Source organism: Globicephala melas, chromosome 1 (assembly GCF_963455315.2).
Source record: "Globicephala melas chromosome 1, mGloMel1.2, whole genome shotgun sequence".
NCBI classification, from domain to species: Eukaryota; Metazoa; Chordata; class Mammalia; order Artiodactyla; family Delphinidae; genus Globicephala; species Globicephala melas.
The window spans coordinates 154,438,160-154,452,489 of record NC_083314.1 but is presented as its reverse complement, the minus strand read 5'-3'; the positions used below and the strand labels follow the sequence as shown (position 1 = coordinate 154,452,489).

At 52.8% G+C, this 14,330-nt stretch overlaps 1 pseudogene; it reads right to left on the bottom strand.

Moving 5' to 3' along the window:
• Positions 1–986: 986 nt before the first annotated feature.
• LOC115857891 (large ribosomal subunit protein uL4-like) lies at positions 987–2,348 on the bottom strand (annotated as a pseudogene).
• Between the last annotated feature and the right edge of the window lie 11,982 nt (positions 2,349–14,330).

Sequence of the window (14,330 nt, the reverse complement as noted above, 5' to 3'; positions counted from 1 at the left end):
AAACAGCTCAACTTCCATCAACAGTGGAATGGAGGAACACATTGTGGGCCATTCAGGTAATAGAATACTACACAGCAACGAAAAAGAAGAAATCCTGTTACATGTTGCAGCATGGATGAACGTCAAAAACAAAATGTTGCACAAAAGAGACCAGACACAGAAGAGGGCATACCATAAGATTCCGACATAAAGTTCAAGAGCATAATATTTGTACGGAAAAGTGTACAGATCATAGACGCCCAACTTGAAGAATTTTCACAAACTGAGAACACCCATGCAGACTGTAGCCTGATCAAGAAATGGAACATTACTGCTACCCCAGAAGTCCCCTTTCTGTCCCCTTTCGGTCGCTGCCTGACCCCATCCCTCCAAGGAAACCACCTTGCTGACTTCTAACACCACTAAAACTGTAGGTTTTCTATCTATGGAATCTTATGGGATGGAGTCTTGTTTTATACATTTTGTTTGTGAGATCATCCATATTATTTTGTTAGCTGTAGTTCAATTTACTTATTCATTCTACTGTTGCTGGGCTTTTGCATAGTTTCTAGTTTGAGACTATTATAAATAGTGCTGCTATGAACATTTTAAAAATTATTATTTTATTTATTTTTGCCCACATTGGGTCTTCGTTGCTGCACCTGGGCTTTCTCTAGTTGCAGCGTGCGAACTTCTCATCGTGGTGGCTTCTCTTGTTGCAGAGCATGGGCTTTAGGCGCAAGGGCTTCAGTAGTTGTGGCTCGTGGGCTCTAGAGCTCAGGCTCAGTAGTTGTGGCGCACGGGCTTAGTTGCTCCGCAGCATGTGGGATCCTCCCAGACCAGGGCTCGATCCCGTGTCCCCTGCATGCACAGGCGGATTCTTAACCACTGCGCCACCAGGGCAGTCCGAGCATTTTTTTTTTTTCCCGCTGTCTCTTTCATCAGGTCTTTATTCAAAATTAGCTGTCCAAAATGATTTGACCTTTACAAAATAAACAAATTTAAGTTTATGCAGCAGCCCTCTTTTCTTCTGTGGTGGGGTTTCTTTTCTGTGGGCTTCTTTTCAGCTGTTGGTTTCTTGGTCACTGCCGCCTTTTTTCCCGCCAAACGCTTCTTCTGCTTCTTTTTTTTTCCTTTTTTTTTTCTTTTCTTCTTTTTTTTTTTTTCTTCTGCTTCTTAATGCCAACAGCCTTCTTTCCTTTCTTTCCCACCACAGGCTTCTTGCCTGGAACCTCCTTCTCATCTGATTTGTCTTCTAGTGCTGCTGCCGCCCTATGCATCTGGATTTTGTGGTTCTTGGCCGGGAGAAGAATGGTGTTCCGGCGCATGGTCTTTGCATACGGGTTTAGCTTCAACATGATTCTCAGGTTTTTCAGTGGATTCTTCCTCAGGACTCTGAGATGAATCATCTTGCGTGGTGCTCTGAGGGCTCTTTGGATCTCTGGGCTTTTCAAGATTCTGCTAAGGTCTGTACTGAGCACCTTGTGCATGGGGAGGTTGTATCAATAGTTAGTCTGGAGGGAGGCAGCTTCACGCCAAGTGCCACACAGCTCATCTAACTTGCGGAAAGCACTTTCAGTCCACATGCAGGAACATCCCACATGCCCACCAGGAGCAAGTTTCAAAACGTTCAGTTTGCTTATATTAAGTAGAGTAATTCCAGGGATGTTTCTGAAGGCCTTGATGATACCACTGTCCCCATGACAGATGATGCAGTGTATCCTGCTCTGGGTGCAGCAACGGTTTCTCATTTTCCCTTTGCCAGCTCTCATTGGCTGAGAGACGTAGACCTTTTTCACATCATTCCAGGCCTTAAGTTTCTTCAGAGGCAAAACAGCCTCCTTGGTCTTCTAGTAGCCTTCAACTTTATCTTCAGCTACCAAAGGAAGTTCAGGAACTTCCTCGATATGATGACCTCTGGACATGACCAGCGCTGGTAAGGCCGAGGCAGCCAGCGCAGAGCAGATGGCATATCGCTTCTGCATTGTATTCACTCTGTGGTGCCAACGACACCAGATCTTGGTTGGCGCAAACATGCAGCCTCCAAGACACATGTTTGCAAAACCATCCTGGCCAGAACGGTGAGTCCCGCCACCTCGAACCCTGGGAATTTGAGCCACAGCTCTGCCGGTACCCCAAGACTCGGCACTGGTTTGATGACCCGCTAACTCACGGATAGCATCGAGTTGTCTGTTGTTTTCGCACAAGCTGGCGTGAACAAAGTTTACGATATCTGGTCGAATGGGCCTGAACACAGCAGGCAAAGTGACATTTTTGTCAGATGGCTCCCCCTTTTTGGAGTACACTGATATCAGTGGACGAGCACACGCCATGGCCGGGAGAGGCGAAGACCACGCGCCTCGCAACCCGGTGGCTCCCATAGGGAAAGCTGAATACTCTAGTATACATTTTCTTTCTTTTTTTTTATTTAATTAAAACCTGTACACTTTTATCTTTTTTTAAAAATTTTATTTATTTATGGCTGTGTTGGGTCTTCGTTTCTGTGCGAGGGCTTTCTCTAGTTGCGGCAAGTGGGGGCCACTCTTCATCACAGTGCGCGGGCCTCTCACTATCGCGGCCTCTCCCGTTGTGGAGCACAGGCTCCAGACGCACAGGCTCAGTAATTGTGGCTCACGGGCCTAGCTGCTCTGCGACATGTGGGATCTTCCCAGACCAGGGCTCGAACCCGTGTCCCCTGCATTGGCAGGCAGACTTTCAACCACTGCGCCACCAGGGAAGCCCTCTAGTATACATTTTCTGATGAACATCTCTAGGCATTTCTTTGGGGGTATATACCCGGAAGCGGAATTGCCAGTCCATTGCTTGCTTTGATTTCATTTTTCATCTTCTGCTGTCCTGATCCTTACTGAGGATAACCACGGAGGCCTCTGGTTTCCTTTTCTGGATGAAGTCAGTGGCCCTCAGTTTCCCTCTGTGGCTGGGCCATGCCTGCCTCGCCCAGGTGCTGTGAGGCTTTAAGAGCGTCCCAGGGGAGTAGGATAAGGTCATGGCCCAGCTGGCCCAGCTCCCAGAATTCCTGAGGCCAAAGGTATTTATCCCAGAGGAATGCCGATACTGAAGACCCAGCCCTGGCTGCCCCGCGGGCCAGGTGCAGGAACCGGGCAGTAGGTGAGCCTCGGGTCAGGGCTGGGCCAAGCAGGGGAATGCTGGAATGGACAGGGCACAGCCCAGGCCTCAGGGGTCCCTGGGCAGGGGGCAGGCAGGTCCTGGACCACTGTGGACCCACGTGAGCAGGGGCTGGCCTCCTTAGCACCTGCTTCCCAGGGGAGTAGGATAAGGTCATGGCCCAGCTGGCCCAGCTCCCAGCATTCCTGAGGCCAAAGGTATTTATCCCAGAGGCATGCCAATACTGAAGACCCAGCCCTGGCTGCCCCACGGGCCAGGTGCAGGAACCGGGCAGTAGGTGAGCCTCGGGTCAGGGCTGGGCCAAGCAGGGGAATGCTGGAATGGACAGGGCACAGCCCAGGCCTCAGGGGTCCCTGGGCAGGGGGCAGGCAGGTCCTGGACCACTGTGGACCCACGTGAGCAGGGGCTGGCCTCCTTAGCACCTGCTTCCCAGGGGAGTAGGATAAGGTCATGGCCCAGCTGGCCCAGCTCCCAGCATTCCTGAGGCCAAAGGTATTTATCCCAGAGGAATGCCAATACTGAAGACCCAGCCCTGGCTGCCCCACGGGCCAGGTGCAGGAACCGGGCAGTAGGTGAGCCTCGGGTCAGGGCTGGGCCAAGCAGGGGAATGCTGGAATGGACAGGGCACAGCCCAGGCCTCAGGGGTCCCTGGGCAGGGGGCAGGCAGGTCCTGGACCACTGTGGACCCACGTGAGCAGGGGCTGGCCTCCTTAGCACCGGCTTCCTCTTCTCTGGGTCTCTACTGCATCAACTGGGGATCAGAGTTACTTCTTCACCAGACTGAGGACTAAAGGAGATAGAAGATGCTTACCTGGGTCAGTGGGCATGGTCAACCCATTTCACAGCCAACGAAGCTGAAGCTCAGAGAGGTTGAGGGGCTTTTCTGAGTCACCAAGGATTGGAGCCCAAGTCCGTCTGGCACTAACGCCTGTGCTCTTTCCACTGCCTGCCTGGGGGTTGACATGGTGTGGTTTGAGGGGTGTAAGGAAGGCCAATCCGCAAAGTCAAGCTATGTCTTCTCCAATGCTTGAATTTCCACCATTAGAATTTAACTCCTCTGCATTAAGTAATACCCTTTTCTGAAAGGCTTAGGGGCGTAGGATGTGCCACATCTAATGTTTTGTGTGCAGATAATTTCCTGGCAGAATCAGAGAACAGGATCCCTCTGAGGTATGCTGGGATGCCTTCATTCACTTCCTCAGCCCCACCAGGGCCCTGTGCCATTTCATGAATGGGAAACTGAGGCACTGAGTTGCTCAGATCCCTGTCTAGGACCTTCCCCAGGCAGCATCCCTGCTCGGCCAGGACCCAGACCAGAGGCGCTGAGCAGGAGAGGGTCAGCGGGGTGCCCTGGGGTTTTCCAGCCGGGATCTGCCCTGGGACCTGCCAGGACATAGTTGTCCCTGGCCCAGTTCTGCAGAAGGGAGGGAGGTACGGGTGTGGTCTCGGGCACTAAGATAAGTGCTGCTCCCATCAGCTACTGCACTCACACCCTGCTGTCCTCTTTACCCCGGTGTACCTGCAGCCCTGCACCCCGACCTGACACTGTGCACAGCGCTAGAGCTGCAGCTGGGCTGGCCTCCTGCCTGCCGGGGCTCCTCCCCTGGCCCCAGACTTGTGCTGAGGTGCTTCTGGCCCTGCACGTGTCTCAGGGCCTCTGAGGCAGAGACCCCTTTGCAGCGAGGTCCTCTTGGCTTCCTAGGGACTCATGGCTGTTGCCCCTCAGTCTTGGGTTGGGGCCCTCGGAGAAGACCTGAGCTAGGATTTGAGGGCATGGATTTATTTTTGAGGTGATTCCAGGAAGCTATAAAGGACGTGGAAGTAAGACCGGAAGGGCAGCCAACACAGGCAAGTTAATGAGCAGCAGGTGGAAAGCGGGGCTCAGCCCCACTGGGAACCTCCGGGAGACGGCGTGGAACCAGTCTCAGGGTCGCCCCACCCATGGCGTGAGGAAGCTGGGGTATCTATCCACCACCCCATCCTTTATGATCAAGGGCTGCTCCTGAGGGCATTTTCCAAAGCCCCTGGGATAGAGCCACGGACTCCTGCTAAGTGCTGGGAATGTGGGTGGGGCTTGAGAAGGAGAGATGGAACATGACGGGAGAGCCTGGTGAAGGTGCTGAGTTAGGAGGGCTTGAGTCCCAGCTCTGCTGCTGATTCATCTTCTCTGAGGGTCAGTTTCTGCATCTGTAAAATGGGAATAAAAGTACTGCTTACCTCCCAGGTGTGTGGTGGGGATCAAGTGCATGGGTGATGCTGGCACCTGGTGGAGATTGACAAATGATGCTTTTCCTTCCGTCCTCCAGGTCAAGGGTCAGGCTGACTCATCCAGTCTTGGGGCACCCAACGACCTGCCGTGTTTACCAAACATTGCTCCTCCCAGAGCCCTCCTCCCTCCCCTCCCCTTATCTTCAGTTTCTAAAATCAAACCGTGCCTGATATCTAAGCCGTGCCAGGCTGTCGTGGGCTCTAGGAACCCAGGAATGCCTGAGCCTTTCTTACCCTGGGAGTTCACAGTCCAGCTGAGATGACAAATGTGTGTCTGGGTGGTGGCGCGGGTGTGGGTTTGGACAGGCGGGTAGGAGTTCGTGGGTCAGGCCTGGGGCAAGGAGGCAGTTCAGGCTGAGAGAGAAGCGGAGGAGCTGGGGTGCGGGGATAGAAATTGTTCTGAGGGGAGGAAGGAGGTGGGCAGATATCAGAGCTTATATTTTGAGGTTCCTTGAGAAACCCCAAGTAGGTATGATTATCCCTGAGTTACAGAGGGAGGCTGAGAAGGGACCTGCCTTGCCTGGTTGCTGTCAGAGCAGGGGATGGTCTGACACCCTCACTCCCCCACTCCCACTCAAGTCAGAGTTGGGGGCATCTGGGCCCAGAACAATATCTCCCTTGGTGGGGGTGGGGATGGAGGTCAGGGCTGGGCAGCCTTGGAAACAGAGGCAGGGGTTCTCTGCTCTGCCCCCTCCCTCTCCTGCCTTTCTGAGCCCTGCGTGTACTTATCCACCACTGCCATCCCAGATTGGGGTGGGAAATCCTTCACTTTCATGCTTCTTGTTCAGATTCCATATGCATTTTGCATCTATGATATATCCAAGTTTTTACTTAAACTCAGTAAGGTTTATAACCACTTACTAATTACTAAAATAATCAATCTGCCTGTAATGAAAGCAATGACACTGTCCCTCTGTTGGTTCCTCAGTGTGCGTAGAGGAGAGAGGTCCAGGCCATGTGGGATGGGCCCTGGAGGAGATGTCATGGTTTGCAGCCCCTGAGGTGGCACCTCCTGTGGTGCAAATGCACACCTGTGTGTATCTGCATCAGCAGAGAGACACACTGCAGTAGTTCCGTACACAGCTGTGCCCACACGCACACAGAAGCACCTCTGGATCCACACACGTGGATGCTCTCCATCGACACTTACAGACACTCTATGCATGTGTTCTGACACATGCTCAGACACAAATACACACATTAGCTTGTATGCTTGTGTCACCGGTGCTCCCACACACCTGTAATCCCTAATCATGGACTTGCACACACATCCTGCAGGTACGCCTGCACTCTCACGCATGCACACGGATGTAGGCACACGTATGCACACACATCTAGGCAGCCACAACCAGGCGAAGACTTACACTCTCAGGGACACTCAGGCACACATACTTGTGCGTGTCGACGTGCACACAGGTGGATTGTGTATGGACAGCCATCCTACGAGACACAAACCTGAATGCCTGGACACGAGCCGAAGGATCCCCAGTCGTCACACAAGAATACATTTCACACGTTGGTGTGCCCTGCATGCGTGTGCTCACACTTGGTCTCCCGTTAGCCAGGTGGGACTCCAGTGTGCCAAGCTCACCACGCAGCATCAAAGGTGCAGGGCGGGAGCCTGCCCTCCCCTGCCCTGAGTCTGCCGACTCCCAGCAGGAGCCATCCTCCCCCCTGCGGAGTGACTCATGCACGTGGCAAGTGCAGAGTCTCCAGAGGGAGCAGATTCAGCATCTACCCCGCGAGAGGGACTTCCCCGGCCTGGCAGCTGGGCGCTTGGAGCCCAGAAAGGACAGTGACCCGCCTGGGTCTACACAGCAAAGCCTGGGCAGAGGCAAGACCAGGATCCAGTCTTTTCTAAAAGGCTAGTTTGGATTGCAGGCTGAGGGGGAGGCAGGACTCCCCAGGGTCCCCCTCTCCAAAGCATCTGCAGGTTCAGGTGCCCACCGTCCCCCACCACACGTGATTAGCCATGACAGTGCTGTTGCCAGGAGCCCCCTACTCAAAGGTGCATCTATTTGGGAAGGGTGGAGTCAGCTGAGGAAGTAGACTGGCCAGCCCCTCCTCCATCCTTAGCTCCCTGAAGGGCCAAACCACTGGGCAGGACTGAGAGGCTGGGGGCTCACGCCAGCCTCAGAGGGACAGGCCTGCAGCCAAACAGGATCCTGGAGAGCAGCGCTGGAAGACCCTAGGAGGGGTCCTCTGTACCAGGGGATAGGGTGGGACATGGAGTGTCTCCAGGCCCCTCACCCTCCCCAATCCGGGTGGCATCAGGCGTCTCTCTTTTGCATATCAGATTCCTTGTGAAGAAGTGGTTTTGCTATCAGAGTAGCAAACAACAAGAGATGGATAAAACCCTGTGCTGGAAGGCTTGTGAGGAAAGGGCCCTTGCACCTAGTGGGGACAAGATTGCAACTTAGAACCTCATTCTTGGCAGAATATTTAAAATGTGCTTGTCTTTGGCCCAGCAATTTCATGTCTAAAACTCGGTTCTTTGAGGACAAAGATGTATAAACAAGGTGTTTACTGCAGCATGTTCATGAAAATGGTAGATGGAGGCCTTCCAAAAGCCATCAGCGGGTGATGGTCAAGTAACAACAGTCTGTCCATGCCAGGGACCACGTGCAGCTGTTAAAATTCGGATGGGGGTGGATCTCTGTGTACCGGTCTAGAAAGTGAGAGGCCTTTGGAGTGAGAGAAGAAGGCCTCAGAATAGGGAGACTCATGTCACCATTTATTATTGTAAACACCTCTAAAACATTAGAAAACATATACCTGAATCCATAGGAAAAGGCTACTTACCCCACTCTCAGAGTGGTTGCCTTGGAGAGGGAGGTCAGGAGGAAACTTTATTTTAGAAGCTCCCATATTCTTTTCATTTTTTTAAAGCCACAAGTTCTTGTGTATGTATTGTCCTAACTTTGTAATTTTAAAAAAGAGAAAGTATTAAGATTTCTTATCTCATTATTTAGTAGATGGAGGCCAGAGGAGGCAGCGACCCATCCACATGACCTCAACTGCAGCTCTGACCTTGACCTCACCCAAGGATCCTACCTCAGCTGCCCAGTGGCAGGGCCTTGGGGCCAGGAGAGGAGCCATGGCTGCGTAGGTGGGGATGCGTGGAGAGATGGGCTCTGGGGTGCAGGCCAAAGACGTGCTGCAGAGGGAGCAGCTCCCCCCAGGTGTGGAGAGATGTCCCCTGGGAGAACTACCCGTGTGCCGAGATAGCAATCCTTTATCATTGGGTGCCCTGACACCCCTGTTCTAGCTTGGGGCTCTGCCTGGCAGACCCTGGCTCTGCCACCTTCAGAAATGCCGCTGAGAAAAGCCACCCTTCGCTAAGTGCCCTATGGGTGCCACCTCTGGTGCAGTTGCTTGCCGTGGGTGCTGACCTACACTATCTTACTTTGACTGAGGAGACAGTGATGCTTAGTGGTTAAGGCCATGGTCTCTGTAGCCAGACTTCTGGGGCAAAGCCCACCACTGCTGCTCACTAGCTAAGTGACCTGGTGTGGGTTACTTAACCTCTCTGGACCTCAATCTTGTTGTCTATACGATGATAACACAGCATCTCCCCAGAGGGTCGCTGAGGGCTAAAATAACATGCTTAAACCAAAAAAGTGGAAACAACGCAGACAAATGGATTAACAAAATGTGGTCTGTCTCTACAAGGGAATATTATTCAGTCATGGAAAGGCATGACATACTGACACATGCTCCGACATAGATGAACCTTGAAAACATTATGCTAAGTGAAAGAAGGCAGACACAAAAGACGACTTATTGTATGATCCCGTTGATATAAAATGTCCAGAAGGGGCAAATCCATAGCGATAGAAAGTAGATTCCTAATTTATAGGGACCAGGGAAGTGGGATATGGGGAGTCACTGCTAATGAGCAGTGAGATGTTCTTTTTGGGGTGATGGAGATGTTCTGGAATTAGATAGTGGTGATGGTTGTGTAACTGTGAATATATAAAAAACCCCACTGAATTGTACACTTTAAAACAGTGAATTAAGTCCCAATAAAAAATATGCAGCAAAAAAGAACTAGGAATGAATATAAAATTTATGTATAAATGTAGCACACGGTGTTTATTGGATTGGTGGGAAATGGGACAAACTTAAATACACACCTACAGAGTAACAAATACATGTGGTACAGCCTTATGGTGATATGTTACATAGCCATGAATAAAATCTTGTTTTGGAAAATTTTTAAAAATTAAATAAAGTACTTGGGACAGTGCCTCACACAAGAAGTACCCATAGTGTGTGAGCTGTTATTAATGAACTCCAGGACAAGCCTATGTGGTTGGTCCTCTTATCCCCATACAGCGGATGAGAAACAGGGTCAGAGAAGGGATGGGATGTGGCTACACTGCCCTCCTCCTGGTCTGCTGTCGGGGAAGGGCAGAGTCTTGGCTTCAGGCCAGTCTGGGTGCCCATCTTGTCCTGGGTCTGCCACTTTCTAGCTGAAAGGCCCTGGTCCAGCCCGTCTCTGCATCACTCTGAGGCTCTCATGGCCATGGTGTACCCTCAAGCCCCAGCCCGTGGAGGGGGGATAGGGTCGCTAGGAGGAGTCTTTGAGAACACGCCACCCAGCCGGCGATGCTGTTACCATGTCACTGGGACCAAATGGGTGGAGACTCCAGGAGACGGGATCGCTTCCTCCAACCCCGCCTGCCTGGAGTAGTGAATCACTGAGGGTGACCTATTGGCCAGGAAAGGAAGAGCCCCATAAGAAACCTCAGGGGAAGGCGATCCAAGCAGAGGACAGGGGCGCGGCCTTTCTCCCTGCAGGTACTTACCCCATTCACTATCCCAGGGCCTTTTTTTAATCCGCTGTCCTTGGGAAAGGCATCCCCCCTCCCTGGGCCTTGATTTCCCCCGCCGAGCCAGCCCAGCATGGTGGTAATGACAACATGGTCTCGGGGCCCAGACTCCCTAGGTCCGAATCCCAGCTTCCCTGCTTGTGCTGTCTGACTGCAGGATCCTGGTCTGGGAAATTCACCCGTCTGAGCCTCAGTTTCCTTATCTGCAAAATGGAGATCATAACGGTACCCACCTCACTGGTTCCTTGTAATGATTAGATGAGAAGTGAGTACAACAGGCTTCACACAGGGCCTGGCACACTTTAAGCCCTCAAGCGCTGTTGCTATTACTGTTACTATTATTGCATTATTTACTGTGAAGGGGCTGGAGGACACGTGTGTGCCTGGAGGCAAGGGGCTGGCCCCCTGGGCCCCTGTCTCTGGGCCTCCCAGCCTGCTGTCCCCGCACACAGTGATAGACGGGCTGGGCCCGTGGCGTCCTGGCAGGCCTGTCCTGGCAGCTGCTCCCACAAGGCGAGGCCCTCTGAGCTTTGGAGAATTAATTAGGCCACATTCCTCTTCCAGAGTTCCTGGCGGGCCCGCACATGGCCCCCTTCCGAGCTGCTGAGGGCTCTTGGCTCAGGTCCCTGGCAGGCAGAGGAGAGGCCCACACTCTGCTCTCCCCTTCGAGGGGCTGGGAGGGCCCCTTTGAGCTGGAAGCACTGGCTGGGGAGGTGGGAAGGGCCGAGGGTAAGCCAGCCGCCCAAGGCCAGCTCCTGTCCTGGCTCTCGCCCCTGATTAGCCACCTTCGCTGGCTCCCCATCGCTCAAGTTCGAATTCCTGGCACTGGATGCTCTTCCCAGCCTGGCCCTTGCCGATCAGACGGGCTGCCTCTGTTTGGATTCTTCCATGCTCCAGCCCTTTCCCTCGTCCCAGCATGTGCAAACCCTACTCCTTCTCCAAACCCTCCCCTCCACCCCCGCCCCCCCAGCTGGAAGGGCAGCCCATAACTTACCTACTTCCTGTCCCTTCACTTTGCCCTTGTCTGTCTTCCCTGCCAGCCTGTGAGACGTCAAGGGCAGCAATGTGGTTTGATCCAAAGGCCTGTTTCAGGGATGGTAGTATTCTCCAGGGAGAAGTTGTCTGAGGCTGTGGCAAGGTTGGGGGCAGGTGGTGGTGATAGCTGCTGTGGATTTCCCTGCTTGTAGCCCCTCCCCCTGCCAGGCGCTCAGGAGGGCGCTGCCCATTCCTGCCTGCCCATCTCCAGCCTTCCCCATGCCCCCTCCTTGTTTTGCTCCCTGAGAGGGGCTGAGAATATCTCTCTTCCCCACAGAGCCTTCACCTCTGCTGTTCCTTCCACCTGGAACACTCTTATCCACCCTCCTCCTTCCCTTGACTGATCTCCTCGATCTTGGCCTAGACATCACCTCCTTCAGGAAGCCTCCCGGGCTCCCCCACCAGGGGCTCCATCACACTGTGGACCTACCCTCTTAGAGCAGCAGGACAGCAAACAAGCTGAGAGCCTGAGATTTAAATCCCCAGCTCAGCCACGTATTAGCCGTGAGATCTGCGTGAGTTACATAACCTTTCCGTTATCTCTTCTCTAAAATGGGAATAATAATGATAGAACCTGCTGCGTAAGGTTGCTGCGAGGAAGCAAGGAATCCACATGCAGTGAGAGCTCAATGAGCGCTCCATAAACGTTCGCTATCACTTCTGTCTTCATATTAACAGGGCTTTCTGGAAGGGCTCTTCTCTTGGCCTGCGAGGGCAGGGCCTGTGTCTGTCTTGTTCATGAGTCTTTGAACGGTGATTGTTCATAATGGTTGAATGTACGGATGGCCACATTCCAACGATTCATTGCTCTGATAGGCAGATGACTTTTCTCAACCCCAAACCCTGAGATTCAGAGAGTGAGAAAGCGAGAGTGAAACTAATTCCTTGGGGTTCTTGGCTGGGTGAGGGGGTGGAGGGAGAGGCAGCCCAGGGCAGGAAAGGGCCGGTTTTTAGCCTAGATATGTATCAGGCCGCACAGCCCCGGACATGGGACCGGACTCCCCTCTGCCTCTGCTTCCACGTGTGCATGTGACCCGCATAAATCTGGGTCAGCCTGTGCCCCCTTCTGGCCTATCTCTGCCTGGTGTTCCAATCAAAAGGAACACAAACTTGGCTCAGAAATCCTTGACAAAACCTGTGAGAGTTGATGGAAAAGGCAGAAAAAGGCAGGAAAAGGGGGAGATCTTGTCCCACAAAATCCAGACAAACTTTCTAAAATGTTGACGCCTTTCTTCCCAGGGTTCAATTTGACTCGACAGCTGCTCTTCGTAAATTTTCCTCTGCTTCTTCCAAACTCTATCCCACCTTCCCCCACACTTCTGGGGCCCCGGCTACCTGGAATGTGGTCCAGAAGCAGGCTCAGACTTTGAGTGCCCACGACCCTTGACCCTGCACACTTCTCATCTCGGGAGAGAGGCATGGCTGGCGGAGGGCTAGAGCAGGGCTCTCTTTAGTGCAGGCCCCAAGCCAGGGGCCCCGGTTTCCTGGAAATCAGGATCCAGGGGATTATGTTATCCTCTTGCCTTTCTTTACCTGCTTCCTGGGCCTCCTCTCCTCCCTTTAATCATCTCTGTCACTTAATCACTTGGGTCGCTGATCTCTGAACTCTGGCCAGGGCAGTGAATGCCTAATTCCCTGGGCCTCTGACACACCCTCAGCCTACGTTGCTCTGCCTGGCGTCTATCGCACCTGCCATCATGGGGTTGCCCCACACAGCTGCCTAGCCTTGCCTTTGGCTGTTGCTTTGGGATTTCCAAGGGGGCAGGGTCATTTTGAATGGGATGCTGGGCCTCTGCGGAGTGAGATTCCCCTGGCGTCAGGCTCAGTGAGATTTGAGAGGTGTGCTGGGATCCTGGGCTGCAGTAGGAAGTAAGTGACTAGGCCAGCTCCATCACAACAACCCTCACCACTCAGAATGGACCCCTAAGGGCCAGTAGCGAACTTGCTTCTCTGTCTTCTGTCTCCTCATTTGCTCTTGCCCTGTGCGGCCCTCTGGTGGCAATTTTCCAAAGCCGGGCTCTGACCAGGTCCCCGGTGCTGGTAGATCTTTCATGGGTCCCCAGGGCCCATGAAACAAGATCCAGCCTCCTTACTTTGGCCTCCAGGGTGTTCTGGCTTCATGTCCTGCTGCCATCTCCCCCGACCGTGTTCTGGCCACATGGGGTCCTCCATGGGGAATGCCATTGTCACTCCCACTGCCAAGCTTTTACCCTTCCTGTCTCCTCTGTCTGGAGCTCCCTCTTCATTTTCTTTCTATTGATTTGAGTCTCACTGTTCTTTGAGGCCATGGCAGTAGCATCTTAGTCCTGAGTCTATCTCTGACCACTCCTCTGCACCCCAGCCAGCCCCAACTCCCTTCCCATCAGGTCCTGCAGCTCTGTGGCTGTCCCATACATTACATCATCACCACTGATGGCCTGACAAGCAGCTCCTGCCTCTAATCAGGCCCACGGCTGAGCCCAGCACCATAACTTATCCATTTAGGGTTCACACCAGCTCTACAAGGTGGAGACTATTGTTTTCCGTTCTATAGATTAAAAAACTGAGGCTCAGAAAGGGAAAGATTTGTTCAATGTCATATTACAGTGGTGATCCATGAATTCAATCAACAAATGTTTTTTCAATACGTACATACGTACATGTGTACTGTAGACTCTGGGTTCAAATCCTGATGCTTCCACTTACTTGTTGTGTGGCATTAGGCAAGTCAGTCACCTTCTCTATGCATTAGTTTCCTCATCTGTAAAAAAAGGTACCTATGTCATAGGATTGTGGCAAGGATGAAGTGAGTTCATCTGGGTAAAGTGCCAGTATACAGTAGGAGTTTAATATGTGTCAACATGTTATTCTCCCATGAGGGGGTCGGGGCTGGCTTCATGGACAAGGCAGGCTTACAGTAGGTGTGTAAAGAATTAGTTTTCAATAGCTGGCCGAGGCCGCAGCCTGCCGTTGCCAGCAGAGGCCGGCCAGGGGAAAAGGGGACAGCTTGCTCGCAGGGGGATTTGGCAGTAATGGAGGCTATGGGTGTAGGCAGCTGCCAGTGCGGGTGGCCCCGGCTTCTGGCCA